The 17,043-nt window shown below is 44.2% G+C and overlaps 1 long non-coding RNA gene across 4 annotated transcripts in view; it reads left to right on the top strand.

Annotated features, from left to right (window-relative positions):
* LOC136008635 (uncharacterized) overlaps window positions 1-17,043 on the top strand; it is a 41,796-nt gene that overhangs the window by 12,870 nt on the left and 11,883 nt on the right. The window contains exons 1-7 of one of the 4 annotated variants that reach the window (XR_010610167.1): window positions 7,061-7,200; window positions 8,606-8,684; window positions 9,444-9,942; window positions 11,649-11,973; window positions 12,241-12,308; window positions 13,186-13,328; window positions 15,120-15,328. This is a non-coding gene — a long non-coding RNA (uncharacterized LOC136008635). Of the gene's footprint in view, window positions 1-7,060; window positions 7,201-8,605; window positions 8,685-9,443; window positions 9,943-11,648; window positions 11,974-12,240; window positions 12,309-13,185; window positions 13,329-15,119; window positions 15,329-17,043 lie in introns of those variants that run through there. The other 3 variants (XR_010610169.1, XR_010610168.1, XR_010610170.1) reach the window with 3 other exon arrangements.

Genomic DNA, 17,043 nt, shown 5'->3' with positions numbered 1-17,043 from the left:
GTAGGAAACATAGCTAAAACAGAGTTAGCATCAGACTATTTGGGGGCTAGGGGACACACAACACTCAGAAGAAGGGGTGATCACCCAGCAGACAGGGTGATTAGGGGGCCAGAGAAGAGAATTTCAAAGGGTCCCTGGTGTGCACAGTAAGCTCAGCCTTATGAAAGCCAAGAAGTATGAGATCCCCAGTTACGGAAAAATTTAGGTAATCCTCAAATATGTGAATGCTTTAAGGCTTATCTGAATTCCAAATCAGTTGAAGTTCATCTTGGAAGAATTAGAATTAATGCCTATTTTTAATGAAAGCATGTTCCCTGCTTGGAAACATTACAGTGTTCAGGTCAAGAACAAACATGTCCTGCTAATACTCTTGTTTATGTCAAGGATTTTTCCAACTGTGCTATGGTATTTTTCTCTCGCTTCCATGAAGTCTCACACACTTATGCTTGTGTTACATAAATAAGCTCCTTATACTCTGCTCCGTTCCCTTCTATTGGAATTTACTTAGAAACTCAACTACTTCTACATGACAAAATTCTCAGACAGGCTGGAATATCTGACTTTGACCATAAAAACCTGTAAGCTTATCATGTGACACTGGAGTGAAAGAGGCTGATAGATGGTGAAACATTCAGTAATCTGGATAGATTTACACATTGCTTTCCAAAGAATTGATAAATTCCTGAGTGCTGAAAAAATCCTGTCTATATTATAGAGACCTGAATGTGACACCTTCGTTCACTTTTCCTATAAGTTGTTATACTCCATAGCGACTTATAGGAAAAGACCTGGAACTTACATCTCAGAGAAGTTTGTCTGAATTTTCTGAACCAGAGTCAAGAACTCTTTGAGTTTTGCTGCCAGCTGAGTTGCTGTGACAGAGCTCTGGCATGTCAGTGAGTGCTAGATACAGTAACTGCTGAAGCCAGTGAGAGATTCTGTGTTGAGTTCACTACTTGCTAATTATGTCACATTTTCCCTCCCTGCAAAGCCGGGGATAATACTTTTCTAATTAAAAAGTATGCTCAGGGAGGTTCATGTTTGAGCTTGAATTTCAGTTCCTACAGGATTGCATTAAAAATAGTGGCATTTCAGGTGTGTGTGGTGTGCGCATGTTTGTCAGCCTGCTGTCTGCTTTGATTTTCTATGAGGACTATGTCTGTAGGGTTTTAATGATTATTCTCAGTTTTCTTTGTTCATAGGACTAACATCGACTGTTTTAATGGGAAGTAAGGAAACACGACAGAAAAATAAGAAAATCATCCTTATCTTGTAACCTATATCAAATCCAGTTAATTTGAAAATGAGGAAGCACATACACTTAAGAAACAATCTAGACGACAGATGGGTTGAGCTTCAGGAATAAAATCACAGGTTTTGATCATATGCCCAAGGAGCAGCCTGGGACATAGCCCAAGGACCAAAAAAAGAAACATCGAAATAGATGATTGTTGCTTTGGAGCCTTTGTAATGTATGAATTCACTTGGCACCTGCTCATCTCAGCAGGCTTTTGCTCTGAAGTGTTTAAACTCCAAGGTCACTGGGTACTGATCACTATGAGTCACTACTTCATTAGCTATCCTTATAGTCCCTGTGATCCCTCTGAAACAAACTTCTGTTCTTCTGTTTTAATACGCATTCATGTCTACATCCCAATCCATCAGTCTAGGAAAGAGATTGCAAAAAGAAAAAAACCCAAATCAATTTATACATGAAGGTAACTGAATAATCTTGTGCCAGCCCTGATGCCTTAACCTTTCCTGTTGCTGAAAGATGCTTGGAACTTGCCACGAGATCAATGTTTCTAAAGGTCAGTCTCTTTGTTGGCAAAATGATCAGATGGTTTAGGCTGTAAATTTATTTTTGTCTCTTTCTTACAGTAAGAGATCCACAGTAAATCTACAACATGGTGCAAATGTTTCTGATTGATAACAAAAAACATTAAGAGATCCTACTATCTGCATAGGGTCTTGGCTGGGCTTTGTGGAAGAGTATGACTTTTTTTTAAGGGAATCTCCTTAAATTCTCAATTTATTCTCAGTGGGTTGCATATGTTAAATGAATAATCAGATCAGACATGACAAAACCTTTCTCTAGCTATTATGACCATTAAAAAGATTCTGTAGAGTTAAATTATAATCTCTTCTTAGGTTATATATGTATTTGCTAAAGCTATTGCAGTTATGTACTTTGCTCAGCATCTTGCTGTTCAAGATTGTAAAATGCTGAGTCTAAGGCACTCCGTGCTGGTACCTGAATACAAATAGATGTGTGGAAATGCCTGTTTTTCCAGCGTGCAGGGCCACCTGGGTAGTCTCTTCAAAAGCTTCTTCAAATTTGCACAGGGCCAAATTAGCCATTGGTTAACTGCTAATCAGAGAATCATGGAATAGTTTGGGCTGGAAAGGACCTTAAGATCATCTAGTTCCAACCCCCTGCCATGGGCAGGGATGCCTCACAGTAGGCTTTTCAAATCCCTGTCCAACCTGGCCTTGAACACTTCCAGGGATGGGGCAGCCACAAATCATCCTGTGATGTCATTTGAATTACTCAATTCTTTCTCCACAGGAGATCAATATATGTAGATCACCACAGGGACTCATCCGGATGCAGCTTGAATGTGAACTGTCGCTGGTGTGCTTGCGAGTGTCTTTACACACTGTCATGTGTCCTGGGCTGCCCAGCCCCTATATCCTCCCTGCTGATCTGCCCCTCCTGGGAATAAGATCCCCACCTGCCCTGGAATAAAATCCACTGAGCATGATGTTGAGTGGGAAGCTACCAAGTTACAGTGACAGTCACGCATCTATGCCTTTCTTTTTATTAATTGAACCAGTGCCTGCTTCCTGCCAAAAGCTCTGCAGAAATGCTGCACTAATCATTTTATCTCATAAACAGTGCTCCTGTATCTACCATGGGCTTCACTGAACTTTTGCATCAGCTTCCAAGTACTTAGCAAAGTCACTGGTCTGGCAAAAGCAAACATGCACCACATGAAAATGGATTTGAGAGGAAACAACCTTGTCTTTTGAAGGATAGAAAGAAGTCATCATCTCAGAGGGCAGATGATGACCCTTATGAAAAATACAACAATAACATTTGGATTTTTTTTTAATTTTTTTTAATTTTTTTTTGTCTTTTTGCTCTTCCTCAGCATTTAAGATCAGGAGTAAAGCATACTACAACATTGCAAAGAGGGAAACTGTTGGAGAAGGGCTAGACACTTCTGTGCTGCAGAACCAACAAATGGTGTGATGCATAGGAAGATTTAATATGTACTGTAGAACTGCAGCTGCTCTTAGATTCATTTACTCGAGAGAAAAGCTGTTGCTGGTTATACCTGATTTGAAAGCTAACTCTGTGTAGGAAATACGTGGTAAAGGAATACTGTAAAACAATATGAGTAGCTCTTGCGATTCTTAGTGCTTCTCACCACATTGCTGGTAAATTGAGCTAGGTTTGTACTATGTGAGACAAAAATAATTTGTACACTCTGAAACACTGTGGGCTACATGAGTCAACAAGAGATTAACTGGCAGTCATGACGGTATGTTGTGAGGGAAGAACTAGCGTGTGTATGTTTTCATATATGTAAATAGATGAACTCTCTAGTATGCACCCTGCATGAAGTGCTGCCTGCCGTACATAACTGCAGACACAGACTGCTGCTTTAAGTAGATGATAAAGGCAACATGTGTATACTTTTCCCTGATGAAACCTCTGTGGTTAGAATCCCCTTTGTCTACTGCTAGCCAAGCTGGGAGACTGAATTCTGATCATGTAACAAGTCCATACTCAGGTTTATAAAGTGCAAGCTGTGAACAGTTCAGTGCAACTCTTGCTGAGGATAAAAATAGCAGATTCTTTGCTCACGATCTCTGAACTAGGTTCAGAACACTTCTTGTAGCACAAAAATACAGTGTGTATCAATCAGCCGAGGCTACAACTTAGCTGTATGCATGGCCATTGTGCCACCGTTGTAGATCTACAATCACAGCTATTATAAAATATCCTTTCTGCAGTTGGCCTATGCTTTTTATCCTGGCCCTGTGTCTGTGTATGTTCTTCCTGGGGAGCATACAGCTTCTCTTTCTTGGTCTGCAGAGTATATGAGCCCACCACATACAATTGCTGAGAAACTGTTTAGCCACAGGACTGGTCAGGACTTGTTCTGCATCCAGAGATGCTTTATCAATAACAGTAATGAAGCAGAGGCCTGCTGTGTGTTTAGGACAAACTCAAGCAGAACAACAAACACCTTATCCAGCTCTATCTCATCCTCTAACACAGTATGTAGTGTCCAGGGATGAAACAGTAGTTGGCTTACAGCAGTCAGTCAGATCTCTGCTATAGTTAGGGAAAGAAGATGTACTCAAGTCAGAGAGATAGTAAGTCTGATTTTCTGACTTGCAATAGTTTGCTTTACAAACCTGGAGTCCACATAGTAACTTCAAATATTGTGTAAAAAAACACTACGTGGGTGGAGTGATACACAGAGCTGGATGAGCATGGAGCAATAAGGAAATTATTCCCACTGTTCACTGTTATGGAATTTGGAGGTATCAAGCAACTTTGTATGAAGGCTCATTTTCCTTGTTCACAGCAATTCGGGCTAGTACCAGAGCTGTCCAAAAGATCCCTTGATGGTGGATGTTTGTCCACTGAATGGTATATACCAATGACTTAACTTCAATATAAGCCCACCGATCTTTCATATTCAGGGAATTAGTTTAAACCCTTCTCCTTGCTAGGCTCTAAAATCTATCAATTCTATAATGCAGATTATGCTATGGAACGTACCAGTTAAACTTGCCCAAATTGTGTTTTACCTTTTGAGACATTTTTCCCTCCAGAGACTGAATTTGGGTTTTCATATCTCTGAGGAATTAAGTGTTGCTTGACTAAAGTAATTGAAGAAAATCTGAAGTCCTTATGGTAAGAACTATGATTGTTATACTGGCCCTCCTAGAAGCAGTTCCCAGACCAGAGCTCGTGGACTACTCCTGCTCCTCATTACCCCAGTGTTCATACAGAGCTGAGCTGGTGGCCCCACAAGGCCTCCTGCCCAAAGGCATCTGCCAGGTAGTGCCCTTCCAGTTTGTAAGGCATCACTATGGTACTATCGTTACTACACAGCGTGCAGCACTTCATGTCTTCCTGAAACAGCATCACAGCTCATAATATTGGAGCCACTGGAAACTGGCTTAGGGAAATATGTACTGGTAAACTAAACTCCTTTAATCCCCTTCACCTCTGCAATTTTCCCTTCTAAGCGTGTTTCAAAGGAATTTTAATCCCATTCCATGTAGGCCAGAGAAGGCACCGCAGCCAGCAGCTTGTCCAAACCTAACAGAATAGTTACCATTCTTTGTGTTCGCATACTGCCTTAACTAGCTCTCAAGTGTGGCCAAATAGACAAGTCCGTAGGACAGTTTGGATCCCTCAAAAACCTTTGAAATGTCAGATTGAAATGCTTATCCACCCTTGCTAATTAGCATTTTCCCCCCAACAGAGGACAAAAGACTTATGCACCCTGGGTGTTTTTTCCTTTACTCGGCTTTCCTTCACAAGATGTAAAGAATTCCCTCTGTCCTCATTATTAAACTTCAGAACACTGCTGGCTGTTAGTTTGTACTGATGATTTCACATGAGCTTGACATCATTAGCTATTGGGCTCCTGGTGACAGAGAAAAAGTAATTTTTAGCTTTTTCTTTCAAGATGATACTTGACAAGTAGGTGCTTTAGTCTTCAAAATAATTATGAGAGAAGCATAGCCTGATACAGGCAAAACCAGCAAAGAACTCCAGCCCATGACTGTTATCTGGGGAACATTTGACTATAGACGGAACTGTACATCTTTTATTAGTATCAGCTTGATGAGTCTATTGAAGTTCCTCTTCAAAGTATGAAAAGTCACATAAAAAGAGGAACACATAGTGCTCCTTCTTTGTACCATTATGCGAGGAAAGCTGTAAATAGCAGAAGTGTATGGCTGCTTGTCACACTTTTTCCTGTCAAGCAATTGGTCTCTTATTTATCTATTTATTCATTATTTAAACCTGGGGTTGGCAAGCAGAAGTTAGGGAAAACTCAGTGCATGAAAGCACAGAGCTATACAGGGCTCATGAGACCTTTCCCCCCACCTCCTGTCCGAAGTGGCATGCACAGCTGCATGCCGCATGCACAGCTGCATGCCGCATGCATGTGTGGAACTGGCTTGTGGATGGTGGGATAGTTTCCTACAGAGGTCCACAAGTACTGTAGTAACATCTACCAACACATGTGTAATTGCTTTGAGAAACCACTCCCTGACTCTTTTAAAAGCCAGAACTCCCCTGGTTGTTTTTTTTCACCCAACTATCCCATAAAGTAGAGGAGAGGTAGCAGAATGCCCTGTTCTGCCCTTCCCCTTCACCTGCTTCTCAGCTCCTTCTGGAGGGAGCCGTGCTGCATGTACGTCTGCAGTCCCTCTGACCAGACCTGTGCCACCAAGGTTGGTTTGGCTTGGGAATAAATGGCACCAGCAGCTCAGAGCAGGGTCATGCCATGTTACAAAGCGACACTGTCAGACAAGGTTTATAGGTCTGGCATAGGCAGGTCTTGGCTGCTCAGTTTCAGAGCAAAACATCACTGTAAAAATGAAAAAAAAAAAAAAAAAAAAAAGCCATGTCCTTGGCTGAGGATAAACAAACCCCGCAAAGCAAAGTTAATCCTTTTAGAATGTAAATATTAAATTAAGCTTTCATTTTAACAGCACCCGTGGGTCTGTTGCCCTTTGGCTCTTCCCCTCTCTCCTCTGCTGAGGTGGGAGGCCACCCCTTCTGCGGAATGGGGAGCAATTTGCTCAAGGTGGGAGGAAGCTGTCATCGCTGGAGTCTAGTCTCCGGGAATCATGACACATGGAAAGAAAAAGGCATCCATGCTGGACTATGGGGGAGAATCTGGTGAATGACAAGGAGGGTGTGCAGTCCTACTGGCCACTCTGAGATGTGGCTGAGGCTGGCTGTCAAGCAGCATATAGCATGTCCTTTAACTGCCTCTCTGTCCCCAGATTCATAGCAACATTGCAAAAGATTATGGCTTGTCTGACTGCTACAGACTCTCTAGTTAAAAAGCACAAAGGAAAAAAAGAGGTAAGAGAAGAAGGAAAAAGAAGAAGGACATGGAAAAAAGAGGCTGAGATGTAAAGATCATGGTGGTAAGCACCTAAAGCTAACACTTTTTGTGATGTTCATGAAAATAACTGCACCTGGGAAAGGGTTAAGATAGGCTGGCACTCTCGTGCATAGTGTCTCTCAAAGTTAGGATGAGGAAAGCCAGTAGCTTTGGGTAGGGATCATTGCAGTAGGATAACACCCTCCTGCACAATTCTGTGCACCTCTGTGAGACTGTGAACCCCAAAAGAGGTGTTGGTTTTATCAACTAGTTAAGAGCAATTTCCAGCGCAGCAGTTTTAGCTCACTGGTCCCTTCTACGTTTCTCCTGCTTATCATAGAATCATAGACTCACAGAGTGGTTTGGGTTAGAAGGGACCTTAAAGGTCACCCAGTTCCAACCCCCCCACCACAGGCAGGGGCACCTTCCACTAGACCAGGTTGCCCAAAGCTCAGTCCTGCCTGGCCTTGAACACTGCGAAGGATGGGTCATCCACAGCTTCTCTGGGCAACCTGTGCCAGTGCCTCACCACCCACACAGTGAAGAGTTTCTTCCTAATGTCTAATCCAAATGTCCCCTCTGCCAGTTGAAAGCCATTCCCCCTTGTCCTGTCACTACATGCCCTTGTAAAATGTCCCTCTCCAGTTTTCTTGCAGGCCATTTTATGTACTGGAAGGCATTCAGGGCTGCTTTCAACCCAGTTTCCTCACAGCCTGCATTTGTGTTTGTGACATACGATCTTAATGCAGTCCAGGGATGGATGTATTTGTTTGGCTTAATCCTGTATTTCTGTGAGGAAGGTTTATTGTTTCTCATAAACAATTTTATTTGCCCATCTGATCTGGACTTTGGGCAACTTGAAATTCAGGTGCCTGCATAACAGTGCTGAAAGGCACAGACCAGCACCTGGGAAATCTGTTGTGCCTGCCCAGAGAGGTGCCTTTTCTCCTCTCTGCTCAGCAAAAAGAGGAATTTTAAGTCACCCTGGCTTTCCATCCTCAGTTTGGAATTCTGTTGCTAAGTGGCAAAGAAAGAAGATTATCGGATCACAGATTAACAGAAACCTCTATTCAGTGCTCCTTTGTAATTGTACCTTTCTGTTACTTGAGAACTGATTTTTAGCTGCTGTGCTCCTACTCCACCCTCACCCATCCATGAATCTGCTCTCCTCAGCTGGTCAGGATTCTGTACAACTTTCCTTTCCTTTCCTTTCCATGCTCAGCCTCTGTGCCCTGGGGTGGCTCTGCCTTGGAGGGTACCCTGAGGGTCTCTGCTCTTAGTGGGGGTGTCTCAGAAGCTAGAGTCCTACCCTACCCCTCCTGAACGTTTTATATGGGGAGAAAGAAGGAAGGAGTTTATAAAATGGTTTGGAGAGTTCATATCTTTCAGAGGTCACTCACTTCCTTCCTTCACTGAGAAATTCCCTGTTTCTTTTCCTCTTTTCTCAGCCAGTGTGGTTCTACTCTCAAGCAAAAGTGGTCAAGCAGCTTCAAAAAGTGGATGAAGAAACATAACTGAGTGGCCAAGGTAATTATCAAATGTTAAGGGTGAATCTCTGGCACAAATTGCTTACAGTGGGATTTGGGAGGCACAAAAAAATCAGGAAACAGCATAGCTGGCCATTGGCAATGGTGCAGACAGAAAGGGTTTGGGAAGGAGAGGCAATTTGTCAGCTGGGAGGAGGGGATGGTCTTGCACAGCACGTACATTCAAAGAAGCCTGAGGAGCAAAGGTCTCTTCATGTGGGAAAGCGGTTTAGATTATTTTAGGTAGAAACGCTGCACTGAGGAGAACCATGCAAGGAACAGGAGACAAAAGAAGGTCAGAGCCGCACAGGGATGTGCCCCTGAAACTGAGCGGGAGGAAGGAATGTGAGCTGAGCATTTAATAGAGCAGGGAAGGGCAGGAGAAGACTTGCCCAGCTGAAATGGAAGGGATTGTGAGAAACAGGAACTGCAAAAACAACAGGGAGGAAGAACGTGTGGAGGCAGAGGGGTGAAGTATACATGCTCAGGAGGTGATGGACACAGACTGTGATGCGAATAAAGCACAGAAAGTAGTAATGTACCATTCTGTGAGCATTTCAATATACCTGCTTTCCAGGGCACTGTATTGTCAATGTCTCACGTGCTTGAGTCTCCCAGGGAAGCAGGAACCCAAAACGAAACAAGACTGAAAATGTTTTTCTGGGGCCGTCTCTGTGTTTTAACCTCTAGCTGACATTAAACATGTGCTGCCCATGCACCTATGCAAGGCCTTGTGTTTGACTGACATCCTCCTTTGCAGAGCCCCTGGCAAAGGAGACACGACTCTTCCAGCACAGTGGGATGGAAAGGATGGACAACAAAAGAAAGAAGCACTGACAGAAGAAAAACAGCTTCCTGTGGAAAACCTTCAAAGCAAGGAGAGAGAAAAGGGGTGAAAGTGTACTGTGTTGCATAGCACACAACACGACTTAGATTTTTGAGGAAGGTGGCATCTGCTTTTTTGTGGAATTTTTTCTTGATCCCTTCCTATTCTTTGCTGTTAAATAAAAAAACCAAACCAAACAGCCAAAACCCATCCATAATAGTTCTGTTTTCTAAAAGTGTCACTGATTGTTTGTTCCTTTTTGCCTTAGGGTGATAGCCACACAGAAACCACCACACAGTGACCTGGGATGTCTCCTCCTTCCCCGTGCAGCTTGGCTCACCACCTGTATAAATCCAGCACCCTGATAGAGCTGCCTCAGGTTAAAACCATACAAAGTTGAGAGGAAGAAGAATGAAGGAAAGGGGGTGGAGAGGTGCTGCTAGAGACTTTTCTCTGTCATTACTTGATAATAAGATATATAAGGAAACTTACTGCTCCCCCACGATGCCTTTTGTTTGTCGCAGTTCTATTATTCAGGTTTATTGATTTTCTTTTCATTACAAAACGCGTCAGAACTTCTGAAAGAAAAATGCCAGAAGTGCTTCCTAGGGGACCTGTCCTCTGAGAACAGGAAAGTGTTGGTATGTTGCCACAGAACATTTTAAAGAGATCAATGACAAAGCCAGACAAATCATTACTCTTTGGAAGGGATTTATTACCTGCACAAAAGGAAAGGAACCGCTAGAAACAGAGGCTGTGTTGCAGACAAAGACCTTGTTGTTTATTCCCATGGGCTTTATTGAGTGCAACTGTTTGCATTTTAATGCCAGTAAGGATGTCTTTCTAGACAAACCGAGTATCTTTCAAGGGTAAGGACACTGGAGAAGCCTCGCTGGCTGTTGCGTGGCGGTGCTGGGTGAGAAGGTATTTTTGCCAGCGGCTCTGCTCCCCATCCCTTGCAGAGGCGGCTGTAACAGGGGTTTTTCGGGTGCCCGCGGCCTGAGTGCGCCTCTCAACGTCCCTGTCGCCTAGGATGGATGCTCAGAGGCATCCCTCCCTGCACGCCACGGTCACACGCTGCCCCCTGGCGGCCTCAGGTGCCTCCTCCTCCCGCCCCGTTTTGGGTGGTTTTTCATCAATTTCGGGAAAATCCCCTTTTCCTTTTCCCTGAGGCCGTGGGGCAGGAGCTTTCCTAACCAGAAGGAAAGATTCGGTGGATCTGCTCCAAGAAATGCGTTTCACCCCTGGTGCCTCTAGGGAAGTAGCCGGTCATCTGTTGGTAATAAAGATAACAAACCAATTCTCTTTTCAGCAATGACACCAGGGAAAATGCCTGCCATTCCTCTGTTGCTGTGATTCAGAAGCTTATCTGTTGTGGCAGTTAGAGCCAGCCATAAATAACCTAAAAATCATTCTGTCACCAAAGTAAAGAAGAAAAATGCTGAAGGCAGATTTCCCTTCCCTTTGAAAGGCTGGATTTCTTCCCTAATGCCCCACAAACAAACTTCATGCACTTGGGTAGGTCAAGTATTGTCAAACTCTGACTCCTCCAAACAAAAAAGCACCGAGCCTGCTGGATGAGTAGGCGGCACAGTGGAGTATTTCGATTCCTGTTGATCCTTTAATCTGGCTATTGAGCTCAGCAGGAAAAGGTAAATGTGGGAGACAAACAAAGAGGGGTTATCCCAGGGGCAGGGCTTTTCAAAGGAGGCTCTCTCTGAAACGAGCCCTGGTGGTACTAACTGCTAATTTATTTGTGGTATAAATTCCTTCCCGTGCAGCAAACATTCCTCGTGGATTATTTATTTCTCTCTAATACACACCAGATAATTCTGTAAGATCAGACTGGGGGGTAAATTCAGCACATTCTCTTCCAGAAACGATTTTGAAAAGAACAGCTTCTCTCCTTCTTCCGTGCCTCCACGTATTGTGTCACATTGTCCTTTTCTGTTAATCCAAAACTTCAGATGATGCAGTAAATAAGCTTCCAGGAGCCTAAAGCCGTGTTTACAGCAGAACCTCACTGCTTGTAGCTTTCTACCTCAAATCATTTTCTTGCTCCTCACATGAGATCACATCACAAATGTTTCTGTTCCAGTCATGTGCTTCAGAAGTATTCTTCTTTTTGTTTTGTCATAGGGCAGAACACTCCCTCTCAGTGGAAAACCTGTGTAGGCTGTTTGAAAAGCATGAGACATCACCAGGTACTGCTCTTCCTTTTGGGTTTTGCACTGTGGCTGTAGTGTCCTGGCTGTGCCCATCCCAACCCTTTGTGCACCCCAGCCTACTCACTGGCACAACAATGTGAGAAGCAGAAACGGCCTTGACACTCAACACTGTTTTGGTCACAAATTCAAAGCGCAGCACCATAGGAGCTAGCAGGAAGAAAATTAACTCTATACCAGCCAAACCCTGCAGAGTGCGATGCCAGACCGTGCTATGGGGAAGGGATCACAATACAGTGGTGAGATCTTTGGTGAATTATACACTGAAATCTCTCTTACAAATGGTTTACTGGGGGCCTTGATTGCTCAGGATCTTTTAGCAGAATGCTTGCTTAAATATCTTCTTTAAAAGACTTCCTTAATCCTTGAACAGTTAATTATGCTTCTATAACTGACCTGGATTAATTTATGAGTCCAATTTTACTTTGTTTGCTTTCCCAGCTGCTAATCCTGTGTTATGCTCAACACGTGCAAGATACTTATGTCTTCTCTTAATTTTAAACAAGTTTGCAGGAATTTTGTTGGATTTGACAGGACGAGAACACAACGGGAAGGGGTGAGGATTTAAAGGCAGGTAAGATTTGTCTTTTTTATAAAAAAAAAAAAAGAAGATTCTGAATGTCTTTGAAATATTTTGAACTAATCTCATGAAGTAACATGAGCAGAGGGAGACAGGAAATTAAACAGAGTTTATAATGGTGGTTGCCTTTATTCAAGTTGTAAGAGAAGTTTTAATGGGAGAGAAGATCAGTTCCACCCTGTTTATCTGCCCTGTCTTTAGAAAGAACATTCTAACTAACAGCTTCAAAGATGCTGTAAGCACTTACTAATTAATGCTTATTAATTCAAAGAACAGGCGCGTGAGAATGATTCTCCACCCCTCTTTTAGGACATGTCCTTGAGATCTACTCTGGCTGAAGTCTGGGCTTTATCTTCCCGAGCTGACAGCCCTTTAGCCAAAGTGCTATAAACTCAACAACTAATTCCACTAGCACCACCCCTTAGGATGTTATTTAACTTGAGAAAGGGTATTTGTGCACAACCACACTTTTACATATCTGACAGTCTAATTTGCTTGTTTGTTTTAAGAGATGCCTGAAACCCCTCACACAGAACTCTGCATGGATATGGTTTGGTTGGTTTGCGTTAGGGAAAATATTTTATCCCAGTGAGGAAGAGTGTAAGAAGGAGGAATAGCCCCTCTCCAAGTTACCAGGACTATGGAAAAGTAAATATTTGTATGGGTCTGTATTTCAGCTCTCCTGTATCTTACAGGAACAAAACAAATGTAGAACGGATGACAAGGAAGCTTTTCTTTAACAGGTCCTTTATTTTAACAGTACTTCTCTGGGGTCCCAATTCAAAAGGAGAGTGAGAGGCTTTCTGTCTTTCTTGTTATTGCAAAAGTCAAGCACGCTGGCTGCAGGACAAACGTGTTCTGTGTACCACAGGATGATAAATGGTAAAACAGTGAGTGCCCTTGCACACAGAGCAAATCACCTGCCAGCACTAGCTGTGTTGTTAGATATGAGTTACATCGGGTGCAATGCATCATATGGGAGACGTGATTTGGCTTCATCTAACAGCTGATGATGTAAGTCCGTAATTCCTTCTACTTGGAAGCTCTGCTTTTGGTTTTCTTCTCAAGGAGGGGTGAAAGGAGTGATTGATAATGCTTGCAGATTAAAAAAAAAGAGAAAAATCTGCCTTACGTTAGAGAGGCAATGCTGGGAGTTCTTCATAAGGCAAGGGAAGCAAGGAAGGCACCAGCTTGACCAGCATGGGTAGCAAGAGTAGTCAGCAAAGGCAACCAGCCATGCTGGAGGTCACCCAGGGGGCTATTGCAGTGCTGCCCCTGGTACTCAGCCCAGGGCCCTCCTGCTGCCCACTGCCACCAAGCCACTCCCAGCAGCTCAGTGTCTGCCACCATCCTATGTCCCACAGCTGCTCCTAGATGCCCCATCCACAGCAGAAGGGTAGCTGGCTCTTTCAGGAGCCTGGATTCAAGGCCTGAGGGATACCCATCAGTTGGTCTCAGCACTGTCCTCTCAAGCTCCTGTCCTGCCCCAGGGTATAAACTTTAGCCATGCTCCAAAGATCTTGGCTAATGATTACCCAGGGAATCAATGTAGTTTGTTGCTTCATCACTGGGAGGTGATATTTCATCTCTGAGCTTTATTTACTAGAGATAACAGATCTGAGAGAAATAATCTGATGAAACATTTGAATAGTAGGTCAGAAACCAGCTTAGACCTGCGGCAGGAGGGCTATAAACACTCCCACCCCCAGTGCCCTGCAGAACAAACTGCCATGCGGTGTTCCACAAGCATGTCCACTGCACCTTCTGGAGGCATTCCCGCTGTTTGGCTGAAGACACTTTAGTTTATATATTTCCCTGAAAGGAGTTTCAGGGCAGTATTAAAACCAGTGCTGTCACTTTACACATATTCCAGCAACTAAGAGAAAATAAGGAAGGAGAGGGAACATCTGCACAGTGTAAATCCCTCTTGCTTTGGGCTTCCCCACCTAATATACGGTAATGATGGAAGTTTTCCTCAGCAGTTGGCTGCTTAGTATTGAATAAAACTACAATTTTCAGCTACGGCCCCTACCCTCATGCCCTCTTTCATTACAGCCTCAGTGGCTCCATGAAAAAATGAGGGTCACCTCCCCATGTTTCACACCCAAGTAACAGGGGAACAGGTACCCAGCCCTACTCGGCCTCAACATGATATCTGCAGCTTTGCCTACCTTGGTGAGTTTTCCAGCTGTGGAAATACAGATGCGGTGCAGTGAGGAGGATGGCATGGGCTACTATTGCTAACTACTGGTACAACTATTTTGGCTGTATCCTCTTCTACTGCAAAACCCAAGACCCTCAAGCACTCAGTACTGCCCAGGGGGTCATCTGTTGTGGTAGGCAGGCAGCAGAAAGTCGTGGACATGGCAATGCTCTGTGTTGCAGCACCTGCAGTTAAGGTGCCCATTTTTGGAGCAGCTTTCAGCATCTGTTCTGCATAGACTGTATTGCCATCTATACCCCTCTTGGAGTATCGGTCCTGAGTTTAATTTTCAGCAGCCAGGGTGCCGAGCAATAGGATGTGCCAGGGAACTCGATCACCTGCAGTGCTGGTTCCTGAGGTGAGGACACCCAGAAAACATGGGAGCTGAAAGACTGCAACTGCTTTGTGTGGTTCAAGGGTCACTACATCTGTTTCTGGCAGACTCTCACTAGAGGGCTGGGGAACGGAGCATGCCTTATCTGACAGTCATGGCCCTGCCCCGTGTCATTTTTTTATTCAGTGGTTGCCTTCTCTGCAGGGAAAACAAAACACCATTTCTCCTCATCCAGTGACCTCCCTAATCTACTGTCCTTTTGCCTCAGGTGATTGCTGTCCTCTTCTCAATATTGAGCCTCTCCTGGATCACACTAAGAGTCCTTCTTGTCCAGTATCCCATCACCATCATCAGTCATCATAGGGGGATGCCTATGGAAGAGGGTCTTCACACCAGAACTCTCAGCTATCAGCCTTTCCCAGAGCTGAAAGTCACTTCTGTGTATTCGGTAACCCCAATAGATTGCTTTTCCATGCATTTATGGCTTGAATCCGTGCAAAGGCTATTATTTGCAGCAGCTTTTGTAACGTGTGCTTCAGCTTCAGAAGTGTGGACTGCGTGGCAGACTTTCCCACATGGGGCATCCTGGGCTGGGAGAGCAGTGGGCTCAAATCCCTTGAGGAAAGGCCCAAAATCCTGAGTCCTTGGCCATGCTGTGCCTGCCATGATCTCCAGCTATAACACACAACATAGTTCTGGCCCCACCACCAGCCTGCAGTCCAGGTTGGTGTGGGCAGGGCAGGGGTATGTGTGCTAGCTAGCTGTGGTCCCTCTGCCGTCTCCATGCATGGCCCCTGGGACAAAGCCTACACACACCCAGGAGCACAGGAGCCAGCAAAACCAAGTCGCATCGTGGCTTGCCCTGCAGCACAGGGTGTGCTGGCAGATTCTGCACAATGAGCTGAGCACCTACAGGACCTCAGGCACCTGGGGACTGAGCTTCCTAGCTTGTGTGTGAGGATGGGCTCAAAAACTACACCTGGCTGGCACTCTGAGCATCCCTGGGGACCTTGCTCAGCCCAGCCTTGTGCCTTCACTCCTGAAAGGAGCTTGATTTCTCTCCCCTCCCAGTTTTTACCCAAATTGGTTCAGCTGGACAAATGTGTTCAAAAACGTGCACTGGTACTAGGCAGAGGTCAGCTTTCCTATCCACAAGGCAGGAAAAGCAAATTACTGTCACTGTGCTTTGAGCTTACAAGGAGATCAAAGGCCACCAGGTGGGAGAAGAGGCCAGTAGAGAAGACAGCCAGAGCCACTAGCTCCCTACTGCAACACATTGATGCATTTTTGGGATGCCTCAAGGCCATAAACACTCTCCTGGGGAGAGCAGCTGATTTATTTAACTTTAAACCCCCCTGATTTACAGCTGATAACCCTGGCAAGGTTTAAGCCTTTAATGATGGATGATAGTCAAACTTCCAGGAAAGAACAGACCCTGGAGGAGATGATCCCATCTTGCAAAGTCTAGCCTGGCTCCAAGTATACTCTGGGGCATGACAAAGGAAATGCTTTCTCATGGGGGCTTGTGCCAGGCACTCCACTTGCCCTGCTGCTGGGAATGGCCATGTCCTTGATGCAGCAGGCTGGTTCATACTTGTGAAGTCTGATGCACTTAATAAGGATTCACAGGAAACATAAATCACAGATGAGCAGCGTGGTTACAGTCCCTGCCCTGCTGGTACTTCAACATAACCATGCTCTGTTATTTTTAGATAAGAAAATGACAGACTTTATTTTTACTTTTGAAGTCAGTATGAGGTATCTCTCGCAAAGATAAATGACTACAGCTAGTCCTGGTCTCAGGGTTATCTAGTGGTCAGATGCTAACCAGGCATTTCCATTAATTCGGGTCTGCACATTCCTTCCACCAGCCACCATCATTTTCAAAACAGAGCTCCATTAGAAGTGACTTAATCTGATGGATGTTCTGCCAGCATTAGCACACACTGATAGCATCTGAAGTCTTGGTAGGAGACTAAGCCAAATAATGGAGATCCACTCTTAACAAATCTATTCAAATACTCTTTACAGCCCTCACAAATCTGTGATAAGAGTTTACGTATAAACAATATGCAGGGAACACAGGATTTCTGTCACAGCCCTGACTCTCACATCTTATTCTAGATGTTAACAATGTGTTTTAACAACTAAAAACCCGAGACAATAGTTTATACCATGTTGTTTGGATGTAT

This window comes from Lathamus discolor, chromosome 2 (genome assembly GCF_037157495.1).
Source record: "Lathamus discolor isolate bLatDis1 chromosome 2, bLatDis1.hap1, whole genome shotgun sequence".
NCBI classification, from domain to species: domain Eukaryota; kingdom Metazoa; phylum Chordata; class Aves; order Psittaciformes; family Psittacidae; genus Lathamus; species Lathamus discolor.
Note: the sequence above shows the minus strand (reverse complement) of the source record. Positions and strands in the feature narration are given on the sequence as shown.